We start from the raw sequence: 17,194 nt of genomic DNA, 5'->3' as shown, positions 1-17,194 counted from the left end.
ATGTTGAAATTTATACGGCATTTTCATTCATTTTGGACTTTCAAAGAACTCTGTCAGGATTATTTTAAATTCATTTCATAATACTGTAGGTTCCTCTCACATTTTCATTTATAACTTAGAAAAGTAAATTAATTCTAAAGTTTTATAAACCTTGTTGGTTTTGCTTCTTTCTGTTACTCAGTTTATTGCCGTAGAGTCGTAACAGGGCAAATATACTTTCAAAGTATCGGGTACACACATTTCGGCAGAATAAGATGACCTCTATATTGGAGACGTGGTAGTAAACAAGAAAGAGTGTTGATAAATAACTAAATAGAGGGCTTCGTTGTTGACGATTCAAATGAAATGACGCTTAGGAAAATATACTGAAACACGTCATATTGTATTGGATTCCATCAGCAATTGTGATGCTTTTAAGCCATACATTCTATGTGATACTTGGCAATGTTTCTGATCAAAACCTGATCCTAGACTAGATAAGACGTCAACACGTCGCTCGTGCATTCTCACTTCTTCGATGACGGTTTGAAATAGTCGGCGTCGGCCATAAAATGAAAGACGGCGCTACTTCAATTCAGTCTCAGCCCCACATCCAAACCGTTGAACAACTACTTTTCTCTCAAATGCCAGACGACAACCAATTCTAAGGATTATGGTGCACCTGACAGTCCTCTGCGATAGGATCAAGGAGGCTTGATTACGTCCAATCAATCGGGATATCCTATCGAAACAAAAGGTTAGGATCTGAAGTATTTAATCAAGATAGTTTGCGAAATATCCGCTGTGAGGCAATATGGTGTGCTGGAAGTTCATACCTCTGGTAATGTAAATCATTCCAACTTATATCCTTGGCACACATTTGTTGCGATACGTGCAAGAGACCAGCGAGATTAAGCAGATGTGCGGAGTTAATAAGGAAAATAGTATACATGTGCCAGGCCTAAAACATGTACTGATAGTGCCTTTGTGTCCAGAAATCGTCATTGCTACCTATCGGAAATGGCAGACATTAAAATTATCAATGAACAAAATCGACTTTAGGCTATCATCTAGCTGTTATTAACTACACAGCTAAGTTCTAAACAGAAAACGTAAGTAACCTTACATACACCATATCATCTAGCTGTTATTAAGTACACAGTTAAGTTCTAAACAGAATACATAAGTAACCTTACATACACCGTATCATCTAGCTGTTATTAACTACACAGTTAATTTCTAAACAGAATACATAAGTAACCTTACATACACCATATCATCTAGCTGTTATTAACTACACAATTAAGTTCTAAAAAGAAAACGTAAATAACCTTACACACCATATCATCTAGCTGTTATTAAGTACACAGTTAAGTTCTAAACAGAATACGTAAGTAACCTTACATACACCATATCATCTAGCTGTTATTAACTACACAGTTAAAATCTAAACAGAATACGTAAGCAACCTTACATACACCATATCATCTAGCTGTTATTAAAAACACAGTTAAGTTCTAAGCAGAATACATAAGTAACCTTACATACACCATATCATCTAGCTGTTATTAACTACACAATTAAGTTCTAAACAGAAAACGTAAGTAACCTTACATACACCATATCATCTAGCTGTTATTAACTACGCAATTAAGTTCTAAACAGAAAACGTAAATAACCTTACACACACCATATCATCTAGCTGTTATTAACTACACAGTTAAGTTCTAAACAGAATACGTAAGTAACCTTACACACACCATATCATCTAGCTGTTATTAACTACACAGTTAAGTTCTAAACAGAATACGTAAGTAACCTTACATACACCATATCATCTAGCTGTTATTAACTACACAGTTAAGTTCTAAACAGAAAACGTAAGTAACCTTACATACACCATATCATCTAGCTGTTATTAACTACACAGTTAAGTTCTAAACAGAATACATAAGTAACCTTACATACACCATATCATCTAGCTGTTATAAACTACACAGTTAAGTTCTAAACAGAATACGTAAGTAACCTTACATACACCATATCATCTAGCTGTTATTAACTACACAGTTAAGTTCTAAACAGAAAACGTAAGTAACCTTACATACATCATATCATCTAGCTGTTATTAACAACACAGTTAAAATCTAAACAGAATACGTAAGCAACCTTACATACACCATATCATCTAGCTGTTATTAAAAACACAGTTAAGTTCTAAACAGAATACATAAGTAACCTTACATACACCATATCATCTAGCTGTTATTAACTACACAGTTAAGTTCTAAACAGAAAACGTAAGTAACCTTACATACACCATATCATCTAGCTGTTATTAACTACACAGTTAAGTTCTAAACAGAATACATAAGTAACCTTACATACACCATATCATCTAGCTGTTATAAACTACACAGTTAAGTTCTAAACAGAATACGTAAGTAACCTTACATACACCATATCATCTAGCTGTTATTAACTACACAGTTAAGTTCTAAACAGAAAACGTAAGTAACCTTACATACATCATATCATCTAGCTGTTATTAACAACACAGTTAAAATCTAAACAGAATACGTAAGCAACCTTACATACACCATATCATCTAGCTGTTATTAAAAACACAGTTAAGTTCTAAACAGAATACATAAGTAACCTTACATACACCATATCATCTAGCTGTTATTAACTACACAGTAAAGTTCTAAACAGAATACGTAAGTAACCTTACATACACCATATCATCTAGCTGTTATTAACTACACAGTTAAGTTCTAAACAGAATACGTAAGTAACCTTACATACACCATATCATCTAGCTGTTATTAACTACACAGTTAAGTTCTAAACAGAAAACGTAAGTAACCTTACATACATCATATCATCTAGCTGTTATTAACAACACAGTTAAAATCTAAACAGAATACGTAAGCAACCTTACATACACCATATCATCTAGCTGTTATTAAAAACACAGTTAAGTTCTAAACAGAATACATAAGTAACCTTACATACACCATATCATCTAGCTGTTATTAACTACACAGTAAAGTTCTAAACAGAATACGTAAGTAACCTTACATACACCATATCATCTAGCTGTTATTAACTACACAGTTAAGTTCTAAACAGAAAACGTAAGTAACCTTACATACACCATATCATCTAGCTGTTATTAACTACACAGTAAAATCAAAACAGAATACGTAAGCAACCTTACATACACCATATCATCTAGTTGTTATTAAAAACACAGTTAAGTTCTAAACAGAATACATAAATAACCTTACATACACCATATCATCTAGCTGTTGTTAACTACACAGTTAAAATCTAAACAGAATACGTAAGCAACCTTACATACACCATATCATCTAGCTGTTATTAAAAACACAGTTAAGTTCTAAGCAGAATACATAAGTAACCTTACATACACCATATCATCTAGCTGTTATTAACTACACAGTTAAGTTCTAAACAGAATACATAAGTAACCTTACATACACCATATCATCTAGCTGTTATTAACTACACAGTTAAAATCTAAACAGAATACGTAAGCAACCTTACATACACCATATCATCTAGCTGTTATTAAAAACACAGTTAAGTTCTAAGCAGAATACATAAGTAACCTTACATACACCATATCATCTAGCTGTTATTAACTACGCAATTAAGTTCTAAACAGAAAACGTAAATAACCTTACACACACCATATCATCTAGCTGTTATTAACTACACAGTTAAGTTCTAAACAGAATACGTAAGTAACCTTACACACACCATATCATCTAGCTGTTATTAACTACACAGTTACGTTCTAAACAGAATACGTAAGTAACCTTACATACACCATATCATCTAGCTGTTATTAACTACACAGTTAAGTTCTAAACAGAAAACGTAAGTAACCTTACACACACCATATCATCTAGCTGTTATTAACTACACAGTTAAGTTCTAAACAGAATACATAAGTAACCTTACATGCACCATATCATCTAGCTGTTATAAACTACACAGTTAAGTTCTAAACAGAATACGTAAGTAACCTTACATACACCATATCATCTAGCTGTTATTAACTACACAGTTAAGTTCTAAACAGAAAACGTAAGTAACCTTACATACACCATATCATCTAGCTGTTATTAACAACACAGTTAAAATCTAAACAGAATACGTAAGCAACCTTACATACACCATATCATCTAGCTGTTATTAAAAACACAGTTAAGTTCTAAACAGAATACATAAGTAACCTTACATACACCATATCATCTAGCTGTTATTAACTACACAGTAAAGTTCTAAACAGAATACGTAAGTAACCTTACATACACCATATCATCTAGCTGTTATTAACTACACAGTTAAGTTCTAAACAGAAAACGTAAGTAACCTTACATACACCATATCATCTAGCTGTTATTAACTACACAGTAAAATCAAAACAGAATACGTAAGCAACCTTACATACACCATATCATCTAGTTGTTATTAAAAACACAGTTAAGTTCTAAACAGAATACATAAGTAACCTTACATACACCATATCATCTAGCTGTTATTAACTACACAGTTAAGTTCTAAACAGAATACATAAGTAACCTTACATACACAATATCATCTAGCTGTTATTAACTACACAGTTAAGTTCTAAACAGAATACGTAAGTAACCTTACATACACCATATCATCTAGCTGTTATTAACTACACAGTTAAGTTCTAAACAGAAAACGTAAGTAACCTTACATACACCATATCATCTAGCTGTTATTAACTACACAGTTAAAATCTAAACAGAATACGTAAGCAACCTTACATACACCATATCATCTAGCTGTTATTAGGTACACAGTTAAGTTCTAAACAGAATACATAAGTAACCTTACATACACCATATCATCTAGCTGTTATTAAAAACACAGTTAAGTTCTAAACAGAATACGTAAGTAACCTTACATACACCATATCATCTAGCTGTTATTAACTACACAGTTAAGTTCTAAACAGAATAGATAAGTAACCTTACATACACCATATCATCTAGCTGTTATTAGGTACACAGTTAAGTTCTAAACAGAATACATAAGTAACCTTACATACACCATATCATCTAGCTGTTATTAGGTACACAGTTAAGTTCTAAACAGAATACGTAAGTAACCTTACATACACCATATCATCTAGCTGTTATTAACTACACAGTTAAGTTCTAAACAGAATAGGTAAGTAACCTTACATACACCATATCATCTAGCTGTTATTAGGTACACAGTTAAGTTCTAAACAGAATACATAAGTAACCTTACATACACCATATCATCTAGCTGTTATTAGGTACACAGTTAAGTTCTAAACAGAATACGTAAGTAACCTTACATACACCATATCATCTAGCTGTTATTAACTACACAGTTAAGTTCTAAACAGAATACATAAGTAACCTTACATACACGATATCATGTAACTGTTATTAGGTACACAGTTAAGTTCTAAACAGAATACATAAGTAACCTTACATACACCATATCATCTAGCTGTTATTAACTACACAGTAAAGTTCTAAACAGAATACGTAAGTAACCTTACATACACCATATCATCTAGCTGTTATTAAAAACACAGTTAAGTTCTAAACAGAATACATAAGTAACCTTACATACACCATATCATCTAGCTGTTATTAGGTACACAGTTAAGTTCTAAACAGAATACGTATGTAACCTTACATACACCATATCATCTAGCTGTTATTAGGTACACAGTTAAGTTCTAAACAGAATACATAAGTGACCTTACATACACCATATCATCTAGCTGTTATTAGGTACACAGTTAAGTTCTAAACAGAATAGGTAAGTAACCTTACATACACCATATCATCTAGCTGTTATTAGGTACACAGTTAAGTTCTAAACAGAATACATAAGTAACCTTACATACACCATATCATCTAGCTGTTATTAGGTACACAGTTAAGTTCTAAACAGAATACATAAGTAACCTTACATACACCATATCATCTAGCTGTTATTAGGTACACAGTTAAGTTCTAAACAGAAAACGTAAGTAACCTTACATACACCATATCATCTAGCTGTTATTAACTACACAGTTAAGTTCTAAACAGAAAACGTAAGTAACCTTGCATACACCATATCATCATAGCCGTATAAATCTTGATTATTTCTGTTCATATTTAACTAGAGTAAAACATGATAACTTATACACCATAAACAATATATGAGTTTTAGATAAGAGTTGTATTGATGGCACCTTTGCCTTTGTGGGAAATTCAATAGTGTTTTAGTAGATATGATGCAATTAATAACATCACTATACATTATGCCACAGTGATCCCTTTCAAGAGTGCTCTTAAAACTCACCTATTTCGACTGCAAGAAGAAACTTAACGACCTAACTATGTTTCCTACCTTAAATTTTTTCAGCATGTTTTTTATGTTTTCTAATTTAATGGTGTTTGTTTTTGTAATCATATCATTATATATGTTTTTATGTTATAGGTGTTGTCTAATGTTGTAAAGTGCTTAGAGCTTCTAACGATTAGGCGCTATACAAAGTTCTCATTATTATTATTATTATTATTATTATACGTTCTATATAATTTGTGTATTCCAATTGCAAATATAAGAGATAAAGACCGATAAGTATGTACACGTCCGCTATAGCGTAATAAAACGATTTTCTAGAAGTCAATTAATGCGATACGTATTAGAATGAGGAATACCATTTCAGGATGGTTGTGGTAACTTCATATTGATTATTTCTACGATAAGATATATTATTGAAAACTATAGACTACATATTTACTCTATTATGAAGTTGATCTAGAGAATCTATTGATTAAATATTTTGAATTAAATCGCAAATTAATAGAATATACTCATAATGTAGATACAACGAAGGTTACAATTCATATGCCTGTGATATATAAGGTATTTCGTGGTACCTCTTGGTAGTGAGCATGTTTGTGAATCTATGTTTATTGAAAGTTACGACCTATGTAGTTAATCTATTTAATATACCACTGATTTAATACCTGAAACTCTGAACACAATGTATTAGTGAAACAATAGCGTTAACGTTCATACATATAAAATATAAATGACATCCGTATATAGTATCAACTCCGCTGCAAACATGTAGAACCGTATTTACCCGTGTGGTCTGGACGACAATAGGTTTTCACTAATAGACACTAACAACTTCCATACTTGCAAGATGTTCAGTTGGTACCCACACCAGTACATAAAATAGTGATACCAACTGTTCAGTGCATTAGTATTAGTATCTGTAGTCATAATAATCTTAGTTTAAGACAGCAGTCATTGTAACTAATTCTTATTACTCTGAGGATTGTATGATGAATGAATCGGTATCCTGTTTTCTATACAACTCAGCGTGATAGACTCATTACATTGAACACTCATTTCGGATCTTAACAAGTTATCCAACAATCTTGACTAATGTTTGATTCTTTTAAACTTTTGTATCAAAAATGTATAATGAAAAACGGTGAAATATTGAAACATATGATTTTGTTTAAAATGTATGTGAAAATAAACTAAACACATTAGTGCTGTAATAAATTTAGACTCTTACATCTTGTATTGTTAATGTTAAATTAAGACCTACTGAAAATTATTTCAAGCTAATGGCACATACTGTACTGAAGCATACAAATGGGATATTGTGTCACAAAATAATAAATGCTGATGTCTTTCTTGGTGGTTATATACACATTATTCTGACCATTAAATAATATGTACCAGTTCGAGCCACAAATTTGTATCTATCGATTGCACATTTCCCGAAACATGAATATAGGAATTTCAACGGAATTCAGATGAAATGATTATAGAGAGACGGTTTTTCAAAGTGTCGTATCTTTGTTAATGTACAGGCCTGGTGTTAAAAATTTCCTATCATTTGATGTGGTTTGATCATTGTGGAATTACATACATGTCTTGTATTATTGTAAAATAGCAACATATTGTTTTTAAAACAAAGTTGTCATAATGATCATATAACTTGCAATTGTTGGATTAAATTTTGTTAATGAGATATTTAGAAATGAACATTTTACTCGTACACTGATGATCTCGACCAAAATAAAGCAACTGAAAAAAATCTATACAAAAGGTGGATTGTCCTACAAGGAACTACGTGTACTCCTTAATAGATGTTGAATGACCCATCTAAACTTGGGTTTGTCTTCATCAGTTCTACAGCTTAAAACTAACTAAATTTTGAAGGGGTAGGGCCAAGAGAAAGATGTGTATATGGGTCGGTGGGTGGGTTGGGTAACTCGCATGTTAAATGTTGCGTAAAAAGCTTTTAAATAAATGCCTTATATCATTTTGGGGTGGGGGTGCGGGGGTGGAGTGAGTATGAGAGTTATTATTATTATTATTAGTAGTAGTAGTAGTAGTATTACAGCAATTACAAAGCAAAATGATTCCGACGTAAATGAAATTCTTAGCAGCTGGCGTTCAAGAAACATTGTAGCTCACCTGTATGCAAGTGAGTTGTCTTTACCGGTGATATATTATTCCTCGAATGATTATTCTTATGAATAAGGAAGCAAACCTGTGCATAAATATCATTAACAAAATCGCTTCTGTTTCATACCTGATACAAATATTTACCACCACGGATGTTATGTTACGACCAGAATTTGATCTATCTAGCGATATTATATTATGTGATATATATTCATTACGCCATTCTATGTTTATAATCTTCCGGTTTAATCAGAGTCGTCTTCTTTTGCTCTAACCAGTCTAGACGTATTCTTAGGCTGAGTCTGACATTTGCAAATTATGAACCACTCTCAGCTAACCGGAGTGTGGAATGTAACCTCAGCTAGATGAATCAGTCAGGTGGGATACGCTGTGTATGTACCAATCTTAGCTATATACTTGTATCATAGTATAAATGACTAGCAGGTTGTTAAAAGTGAAGGGATTGATTTTTGACCATATTACACGGAAACAACACGTCACCGATAGCCAAATTTACCTTCATCTAAACTGGACAATAATGAAGACGAATTTTAATCTAGCTTTAGTTTAGTGTGTCAATCACATTTCTCTGAGGGCTTTGCAAAGAAAAGAAAGGATTTTTATAAATTTTCTTGACTTTTTGCTATTTTCTTGATATAATGGTCTATTTTCTATTTCTTAGTATAATGTTCTTTTTCATGCTTGATAATAAGCGTGAATCCCTATATTTGAAAACAAAGCATGTCTATATTTCAAATATTTATTCTTGGCTGCTAATTTCCATATTTTAGGTGAACCAATACCTTGTAAAAGAATTATGTGGTCAAAAACAAAGAGTGGAAATGAGAAGATAAATTCATTGTAAAAATGTACTGAGAGTAGTAATATAAATAACCGTGTTGAAAAACCAGAATTAACATTATGCTGTAGGTTTACACTATGTTTGTGTGTGTGTGTGGGGGGGGGGTGGGGGTGTCAGGGGTCCAGCGGGAAATGTAATGTAAAAATTAAAATGGGATTTCTCGTTTGTCCTTATATAATTTTTTTTAATAAAATGGCAGCCTTAGCATACGCTGTAGGTTTAGAAGGAAAATATAATGCAAAATAGTGATAAACTATCCACAATTTAGTGATCTAATATACAACACCCCATATATAACATCAGTACCCTACATTTACTACCCAATACGCCGCGAGTAGTGATCACTACTTAGTCATCTACTATTCAACATTCCACATATCTATCCAACATTCAGTTATCTACTGACCTTCACCGAGTTATTTACTATCCGATAGCACATATATACAATTTAGCATGTGTGTAGTGACTTGAAACCCCAACACCTACTAATCAATGAAACGGATAGGATGACACAGAAAAGGGATGAAATCGCACAAAGATTAAGCGTAGTATTATTTTATATACAGAATTCCCAAGAAGAAACAAACACAAAAGGGTAGAATGGGATTTTAATTTTTAGTTGATTGTGAACAGACATAGATATAAACGTAGACAAACATATAACGTACAATGTATATAGTGGGTACGATTTTCAGTGCTATCCCTCTATTCGAAGAGATCTGAGTGGACCTGGCGCCGGTTACCACAGAGGGGTAAATATAGGGAGCACCGCGTTACAGTTCTTCTTCGCAAGCTTCTCCTTACAGCCGGACCACAGAGTAATACCCTCTTGAGGTATCCTAGCCTTTCGACATATATTCTTTTTTTCTAAATAGCCGTTCCTACGATGCGTGTGATCTCCCACATTGCCTTAATATACACGGGATACTCCGGGTCAAAGAGCATGCTTGAAATGATGGTAGATGATTCAACATTTGTCCACATCTTGTTAGGTTGTCTTGAGAACAGATAACACAGTAGGTCAACACACCACAATAGGTAGTCTAGGATCGGAACTAAACGGTTTGGTAAGTTATACCAATCAAAATGCGTGTAACATAATTCAACCAGTGCCTGTTGTCTATCTTACAACGAGAATACAGCGGATGTGTAACGTCACTTTCAAAATATATTTGCGTAAGAACATCCTATATCTGTTCCATTTCTAAACATTTCAAGGACAATACCTCTAGGTTGAAATAAAAATAATGTATTGAGGCGCAGCTGCAATTCATAGTTATTATACTTCGAGTGATAGTACGACTACTACTGCTGCTGTTGTAGCAAGCATTCTTCAAGAAGAGAATGACTTCCAATTGGCTTTATACGAATATTTTTTATCTTCTTAGCAAGATGTTTTGCTTATAGCACCATCTTCACCTCCTCCTACATCATTACTAGTTTCTGACATTTGTAGAAAAAGAAACAGTAGGAAGGGTTGGAGAGTATTTTGTCAAGTCAGAAATAAGAAGAAGTGTATGTTTAAAATCAACCACAACAGCTAGATGTATAAAGAACACAATAAGAGAAGATGAAAACTTTGAACAGTGATAAAAAGGAATATGGTAAAAACAAAACGGTCAGTTTATTGCAATATATTTTGGCAAAGTTAAAGCGTATTTAGCTAAACTGAAGAGAAGGAGACATTCACGATCCAAGACCTCTAAACCTTCTACGGCTGTATCGACGTTCACCATCACAACTGAGACGCCAGCATCATCAGCAATCACCACTACCACTACAACAGCAGTATTAGGAGTATAACTTATACGTAGAAAACTTTTAAAACAGTTGCACTTGATGTTAAAATGTCCCCCAAAAATATTATATAAAAAAGCAACGGCCCTTTTTAGGGCAACCAAAATCACTAAGGAAAAGGTCTACTATTTAATGATTCCCATACCAAGCAAAACCCAGATCGCTCCAAGAAAATATGTGATTGAGTGTATGTTATCTTATCCATATTAAAAAGCACAAACCAAAACAAAAAGACTATTACGAATCTATTGTCACGGAATTGTACAAATTCTTTCATTTATTAAATATATGTACTCGGGTTTTGTTTTTTGTGTACAACGAGGGTGATTTATGTATATTGTGTTGTATTTCGAATAGTGAGTTCGGTTCATCCTATGCCGCACGTGCGAAGTGCTCTCGATGGGAAGAACCAAATGCCTTCAGTGCACAGACTATATCTGTGTATAAATACCTCACCGTAGGTAAAATTCTTTACATTACGGATAGTCTTGTCAGTCAGCGGTCTACTTTAAGGATTTGCACATCTTCAGCTGTAGAGGTGTGTAAGTTTCTATATTTCTTGTATATAAGTTATAACTATTGTACTACCACGTTTATCTTTGTATGTTTGCTATGTAGCTTTGGTTTACGCAGTATAATGCACATATTTCTATTCTTGTTTGCGACTTAGCAAGGGATTTATATTGGTAATACAAAGCTACATTTTTAAGAAATGTTTAGTACAGTAGGATTCTTATCGAGCAGGGTTAGGTTTATTTCTGAACCTGTTTTGGATTATTGTGCCGATAATGTAATCTGTATAACTTGCCCGTGTATAACGTCATTACGTTTTACCTTGTATGCCCATATCATGTATAGTACACGGTAATGGATATATTTTCAGCTGTCCAGAGTGACCCGAGCGTTCAAAGTTATCGAAGTGATCGGGGTCGACATGGTGCAAGCTGTAAAACCAACCGCAAGAATTAACCGTAGCAGCTGTGAAGCTGAACTGTAGCAGCCGTGGAGCTGAAATAAGGTGTGCTGATGACGGAGTGTATCTCCTTACATATAAGCTTTTAGCCGTGGGCTAATTTTGGGGTTCGTAAAACCCATTGTATCTTTCGGGAATGGAAAGATGATTTGTATATCTTTCTCTTTGTTTGCATAATTTAACTGAGTGAATTCATTTTGCTACACGAGCAAAATTCTACATATTTACTAGCTTTTCATTATGAAATCTCTGTGAACCATTCACCCATTGCTCATTCAAGTCATTCATTATTAAACATTGTATTTATATCATCGTCAAAAGTGTTCTGCTGTGAATCTGGAAATCCCACCCGGTTATATCTATGTTCTTAAAATAAGTCGTAGAATAGAGAAGTAACTAGTTTTGAAAATTCAAAATATAATTTATATCCCTAGAATACAAAGTGAAAATGTAAAAGAGGAACTTACGGTATTGCGAATTATTTCCCAACTAATCATAGAATTAGACATAATTCATAATGATCAAAAGTTCTGAATACACTTTATTGGAAATCCAAATTAATCCAACGCTGAAGGTGTGGATGCGTCTGTGGTGGCCCGTATAGTGGTGATACGCCACCAGTCTTTTTGTTGGATCACAATAATACAATCCAAGAATCATAACCACAGGCCACAATTAGCATTTTCTAAAAAAATGCTTGTTACCTAATCGAAAATTACCTTCTATAACCCATACTGATAGGAAACTATTTACTATGTAGTAGGTCTTTACAGAATTAAAAAAAAAAAACAAATCAGTTCAGGTGAAGTAGAAAATGAAATTGATTTTTGACGAGGTGAAGTCCAACATACAATCTTACATTATCAATAGCATATAATGAAATGAAAAAATTAAAACAACAAATAATACAAATTAAATATACATAACATACGTTTACGTTATCTTCGGGATATTCTCTTGTATGTTTCTTTAGCTTGCCTCACCTTCTTGAAGTTCGTTACTAGAATGAGTTCTTGTTTTATTTTCTGCTTCTGCAGATCGTTCCTTATCCTTGTTTTGTTTTTTCTTGGGACACGCTGAAGACCAAATGTCTTTTATATTGACATTGATAATAGGTCTTTACTTTTGTACCTCTTTTAGTTGTTTCCTTTCCTATTCGCTTCAGGAGCCCAATGTCCTTTCTCTTGACTGACACAGAAGGTATGTTGACTTTTATCTTAAGAGGAGTAGTCAGATATTTTGTTGGCATTGTTGTACTTCGGAATGACCCACTGTAAATATTTGACGGGAAGCGTGATCTGTTGTGATTCGTCCATCCTCACAGACGGAAAAGCTGTACAACTGTATTCTGTTAGGCAGAGGTCTCTCAATATATAAGGAGAATGTTAAAATTCAACGTGTCCGCAAAGCGACTTCCAGTAAATGTCGAACGACTGCTTACACTTACGCAGTGAAATATAAAGTATTTAAGTCTGAAGTTCCACCAGGGAGACAGCTGAATTCATTGATTATTGATTAAAACAATTGGAATAATTGAAACTACATTGCCAAGGTCAAGATCGTTGGAAACTTATCGCTCGCGACGGTTTGAGATCTCGTGTATGGATAAAGTTAGTGCACATGTAGAGTAGAATTAATTGCTTTCAAAATCTTGGCCAATTTTTAACACGTCAAACAATTCAACGATGCATTTGACATGACCATTGTAAAAACTACTGTTCAATTCACACAAGTTTCACCTGCAAGAGGTAACGGACGATGTTCAGTTTTATAGGTGGAACAACTTCGCAGAGGATAGTCCAGATTGAACAACCAAAACCAGACGTGTTTCTGCCGTTCAATCGATGTGGCTCGAACTCCTGCTGAGAAAAACGAAACAGCCAAATGGGAGAGTATTAGAAAATCGGACAGATCCAAACAATGTACTATGCCAGAACTGCTTTTGCAAAACAGCAGGTATTTCCAAGGAGACCGTATGTGGAGTTCTTACAATGAAGAACGTCGAGACGTATTGGCACTAAGTTATATGATCTAAGTGTACCCTCGTGTCGTTCGTGGTTCTCTCGTGTTTCAATGACAGCATTTAACAGATGGAAAATACATTTACATTTATCATCACCAAGATAATTTCGATGCTATTACATTCGCTATTGCGAGAAATGTGACCAAGGATTACCAATTACATTCTGTTTGTGGAGAGATGTCATGTGAGTTTAGCTTCTAGACCTTGTATTCCTGAAGGAAAGGAAAAAAGTAATTGGTCTACTTGCAAGTGAACATTCGTCAGTGCAACCTGTTACAAGCAACATTGCACGAAACGATTCCAATAAGAGAATGGTGCTGGCGAATTATCGAGAGTGTGCCAAACATGTAGACATATTCGAACGAACAATGAAAAGTCACAAGTTCATCGAGGAAAGTAATGTTATTTTACCGAAGTCCTTAACTTGAATCGTAAGTGCTACAAAGATATGACAATACTATCGAGGAAGTGTTACATGAATATCAGAACAATAATAATAAGAAACTTGTAGATTTTCTTTCTTTCACTTTAAATGTTTGCAACAGCCTGTCATACGCATTCCTCATTTTTGTGTGACACATCGCGCTTGTAACAATTGCATTAAATAACGCTTATGTCATTTTTAAAGATTCCGTGATTTACATGGATTTCTCTTTGAGCAGAATGCCTAAAACGATTGGAATGATAGAAATGGCTAAGTGGCTATTTACCACACGTTTTCAATACCGAAACTAATGAGCACTTCGTGCTAGCTCTTTTCCCAGAAGATCGCTACTACGATCCATACGGTATGCGAACAGAAAACTTGAGATGCTTTCTCCGCTTGATATCAAACTCACACTTTAGTCCTTTTTGATTTTCAAGAAGAAATGTTGTCTATTTGATGCGGTAATTCTAAGACCTTGTTGGGGAAACTCTCGACAGCTATTTCTGGATCAAGGAGTTTTTGATCGATTTTAAAGGGCTTTTGCTATTGCCAGTACGTGTGAATCAGTATATCTAAAGAAATTCAAACCAGAGAACAAACTAGCCAACATTCCACCTCAATCCTTTCGAAATGCCTGCCCGAAAACAGCAGCGCTGTATCAGATTTTTGTCGCCTTTTCATTGTGTACAATGCTACATCTCACCAGCGAGAGATCCCGTAGTTCTACGGTCTTTATTTTTTTAAGTTTTCATTAATGTATTTTTCTGTTTTCTTCTCTCCAATTATCTTTGTACTCCTTGCTGTATTTATTGCAGTGTTCTCTTTTTCCCCTTTTTCTGTTTAGTTTATCCTTTAAAATTGTTGTCCTCATAGCTTTCTTGTCATTCTTTCATACAAGATTTGCAAAAAGCACTGCACAATTCATTTATGTAATTTATAGTTTGCATTTGCAATATATCGTGGCCTCCATTAATATTTTACTATTATATTTCAATGAACTTTGCACTATTAAAAAAAATTGTACTCCTGTCATTTTGCACCATGTAGTTCTGTTTAGTTTAAGTTGGTGTACTGATTAGTTTGAATAAGGAGCATTTTAATTTGAAGGGAATCTTGGGATAATATTTGTTATATATTTATGATTTCGCAGAGAAAAGAATTGAAAATGGCGGGGAAAAAACAATGGAGTTATTCTGGAGGACCCAACACTGATTTGCATTATAAGCGAAGACTTACATAAAAGCAATTTACAGGCCGTTCCATGGTCAATACATTTAGATTCAAACAATACTAAAAATCAATGTCCATATTCAGAAAATCTCAAACGGAGTACAACTAACCACCTTTAATGTATCATGCTGCTATTACTAATGTCAGTTCTTATAAATTTGAACTTAGCTCTTTATTAATCCTTATCTTTACATACACACGTATAGGAAATAACTACAGTAGTCTGGAAAAAGAATTGGTATATTACAAAGTATTAAATTCAGACTCGATAGATTTTCATTAATGACTCTTTGTTTCACCTTGATAAGACCTATTTTGGTGTGTGTGTGTGTGTATTAGTTGGGATAGCTGTAATCCGTATCTAAGAACGAAATATAAAAAAAGCTGCATCAACATAAATCGTTTGCGTGGCAACACAATCTACATAATATGTATTAATTTTGGAACATGGAAATTGGGAACGACTTTCAACAGGACGTTGTAAACACAGAATAATCACTTTGCAATAGGTTCAACGCCGGATACCCTTGGGCCTTCGTTCCGCCAAGTGACCAACAGGAATAATAATAGACATCTTCGTTACAGATGTAACCTTCATCTTCCTTTTTTCAAGACTAAATTATCTCAAAGTTCATTTTTACCAAAGTAAAACTTAAAATTTATTCTTCTCCCTTTGAAGAATAGGAACAAGCCTTCCTTGTACTCCTATTAATATCTAGGTGAAAGTTAGAATAATTTTACTCTGAAGACTTCGGCATTGTTTTAAAAGTTGTATCAAATATATTGTTATCAGGAACCATACGGTAGATACATTGTCATAGAATATATATACATTTTCATTACTAATGGGCAACACTTGAGGCATGCGAGAAGGTATTCGGCAAATTCCAACAAATCGTAACAGAACCCTTTTCTTGTTTGTCTTCACAATCCTGGTGCGTAGTATGTTCACGAACATCATCCGAGTTGAAGTTAAAATTTAGTCATCATCAACTTTCTATGAATTTTGTTTAGCAGCATCTAACAACATATTTCACTGCCAATACTATTTAATCACTACCTGATGTTGTATTATAATATTGCACGCACCATTGTCCATAAATATTGCATTAGTTAGCATCGAATTTCGCATTTATAATTTCAACGTTATTTGTATTAACATAAGCGCATCACCTTCGTTTTTCTAAATGCTGAGAGTGGTTTGTGTATATCATTTATGCTGTTCCACAGGGTATGTCAGAGTTCATTTTGATACAGGACTGAGCAGGTATGGATGCCGTCGCATGCCAAGTGTAAACAAACATCGTCTACTCATTAAACAACTTTTGAGACGCTTACGTGAAAATTTACTCAGCTACATTCACA

At 33.8% G+C, this 17,194-nt stretch overlaps 1 long non-coding RNA gene across 1 annotated transcript; it reads left to right on the top strand.

The window, feature by feature from the left end:
* The first annotated feature begins 8,682 nt into the window (after nucleotides 1-8,682).
* Nucleotides 8,683-12,469, top strand: LOC149782507 (uncharacterized). Its single transcript, XR_016414604.1, has 2 exons — nucleotides 8,683-8,909; nucleotides 12,060-12,469. It is a non-coding gene; the product is annotated as an uncharacterized LOC149782507 (long non-coding RNA).
* The last annotated feature ends 4,725 nt before the right edge of the window (nucleotides 12,470-17,194 follow it).

This window comes from Sinohyriopsis cumingii, chromosome 15, assembly GCF_028554795.1.
Source record: "Sinohyriopsis cumingii isolate HCF-2022 chromosome 15, ASM2855479v2, whole genome shotgun sequence".
Taxonomy (NCBI): Eukaryota; Metazoa; Mollusca; class Bivalvia; order Unionida; family Unionidae; genus Sinohyriopsis; species Sinohyriopsis cumingii.
The sequence above is the reverse complement of the archived record's forward strand: the minus strand, read 5'-3'. Positions and strand labels throughout refer to the sequence as shown.